Here is a 2932-nt window from a genome sequence, read left to right on the forward strand (position 1 = left end):
TGAACTACATGGACATGGCTTGAAATGCTTTTAAATACCAGTCCGACCAGACGATAACGTCACTGGTGAGCAGTAACGATGGCGCCATGTTTTGAATGTTCTAGAAGAAATAAAACATCATATTTTTTCGCCATGACTGGATCCTGGATTTATGCCGACGAGAGTTGCTTGGAATCGAGTCGTTGCTATCATGTTGAAATAATACTAGACTTTTCGTCTACATGATCCATTTATTTATTTATTCATTCACGTCTCAACAGGCAAGGATTGCCCAATTACAGGCATGGACAAGAGAAGAGAAATACAAAAACACAAATACAAAAAACAACAAAAAAACAAAACAAAAGCGAGTTTAACAATATTAGAAATACATACGGAAAAGCATAATAACATGAGTATTCAGTACTCACACATAAGTTTTAAGAAATTCTCTTATAGTTGAATTGAACATATCGGGTTTCACATCGCACTGATTATATATATTGTACATCTCAAAAATGGTCCGTCGTAAAATATTTGTTCGGGGTTTAGAGAGGTGAAAAGTCCGCCGAACAGGCCTCCAATCGGCATAGAAAAATCAACAAGTTGAAGAAGATAACAGTCATCAATTATATTATTGACAATTTTATACAAAAAACGAAGGTAACTTCTTCTTCGGCATTCCAATGATTGGAAATGGAAAAAAACGTCGCAGTTCAGTTGTACTTACGTCATTGATGTAGACGTGAAATTGCCTGTAAAACATGTAACGTAAAAATCTGTTCTATACTCTTTCTAGAATCAGTGAGTCTAGATTGTTGTGAGGACTCCATATAATATATCTACAAAAAAGTGAAGGCGGAATTGTCCTCTTCTTGATCAGCGCACTTATCAGACGCAGGGCCAGTGACGTTTCACCCATTGGGCAAACCCATATCAGCCCGAGGGCATAGAGATGAGAGGGAGCCTCAGGAAAATGAGATCTGAATGAAATTTTCGAAAATTTGCCAGACAGGGCCTCAGAAAAATCGCTTGTCCTGGGGTGACCATGATGCTCTCAAAACGGCCGTGTGTGAGGCAGGGCCGTCTTAAGAGTATCATGGGCCCCTGGGCTAAGTGGTTTTTCGGAGGCCCTACCTGGTGAATTCTAGAAAATTTCAACCAGATCTAATTTTTGTGAGCCCCCTCTTCTCTTGAGGCCCCCGAGCCTTGCCCGGGTGGGCCCATGTGGTAAGACGGCACAGGTGCGAGGCCCGGTGTGAAATGGAGCTACAATTTTTTTATATTTTGTGAGGGAGCGGAACCAAACATTCAAAGATGCGTGGAATATCACAGAATATACAGGAATGCTACCTCCTAACCAGATCATGACCCGCCGCTCTGTCTCAACGAAGAGATTTATCAGGTGGTCGAAGAAGCCCTGTGCCATGCTAGTAGCTGTGCGTGTATGTTTTGTGAACCTAATGTGAAGTCTGTTTGTGTGTAATGCTTATTAAGTTTAGTGCTGCCATTTGCCGTGAATTTCCCAGACTATGAGTGAAGTGGAACTATTGAACAATTGTACCGTTGTAGGCCTGGTCGCTGTGGCGAGAGTTTTGGACGGGTAGATCGGTCTGTACAGAAATACAGAAAAATGTCTACTCACCAATGAAAATTAGAGTTAATGAGAGAAAAAAAATCCCAGAATATATTGATGAAAATACGATATTAATGAAAAAAAGTTCCGAAATTGATGAATATTCAATATTAGTGAAAAAAAAAATGGTTTGAATACCAAATTGAATGGTGATAGCTTCTCTAATATTGGTACCGTTTGCATTTACCATAAATTTACCTCTCTTGCCAACAATTTTAATAACCGTCAACGTGGTTGCAAATTTGATAAAAAACAAAACAAGGACTAATTTCTTCGAATTGAATCATTCTAATTTTATAAAGATCAAGGAGAAATATTTCCTCTTAAAAACAATGCCCTTCGCTGGTTTGTTAAAAACGAGCTCAAGAACTTTGTATTTATAAATGATATTGTGAAACTTATTGCTTTGGATCTTATTAAATTGAATATTATAAAATATTTCTGAGTTAACTTCACATATAAAGGAGATTACTAATGAATATTGTCATGAATTTCTTTGATAAAATTGTAATAGGAATCCATAATTTTTATAAACACAAAAATATTTTCCCACTTTATAAGATCTGCAACGTCAAGATTCCTTATAGATATAATAAATCTATTCGGAAATTGATTTGCAACTATAACTTTTTTAGTAAAAAATCCTAATAACATAGAAGAAAAACATTGTTTTTGCAATGATGATAGTCTGCTTAATTTTGTTGACAATGGTCATGGACACATAATAACTGGTGATCTCTCTATTATTAAATATGATGAGCTCAGAAATTTAATGTCGCTTGGTACCAAATTCAGACTTCAATAAAGCTTCCTGTGAAACAGATTTTAACTGATATTTCAAATAATATCAATTTATTGATTGCCAATATTTGCCAAGAATGGAAATTCAGTATTTTTAACGACATCAAAAAACAATCTTAGTTCACAGCGTTATCGGCCAGAATTTGAGAGAAAATATTTCAGAATTATGAAAAGCTTTTTGAAGAGATTAAAAACATTCAAGGAAAATTTGGTATTACAGTCGTTGATAAGGTGGCTAATAACTTTGCGATTATTTGCAAGTTATATTATAAGAATTTACTGCTCAATGAATATAACAATATTTACACTTAAACCAAAATAGCAAGAACATTAAAAGAAATAGAAAACAGGAATCGTGCTTTTCTCAGAACAACTTAAAATTAATAATTTTTGTCTCGTTATCCATATTTGTAACGATTAAATTTCACAAAAAAGCCTATAAAATTTAGATTCGTCACTTGTGGTACAAACTGTTATGATGGTGACTGTGGCAAAACTTTTTTCAATGTCTTAAAA

Source organism: Pholcus phalangioides, unplaced genomic scaffold (assembly GCF_987345545.1).
Source record: "Pholcus phalangioides strain wild (caught in Gottingen) unplaced genomic scaffold, Ppha-v1.0 ptg000172l_1, whole genome shotgun sequence".
In the NCBI taxonomy this organism is placed as follows: domain Eukaryota; kingdom Metazoa; phylum Arthropoda; class Arachnida; order Araneae; family Pholcidae; genus Pholcus; species Pholcus phalangioides.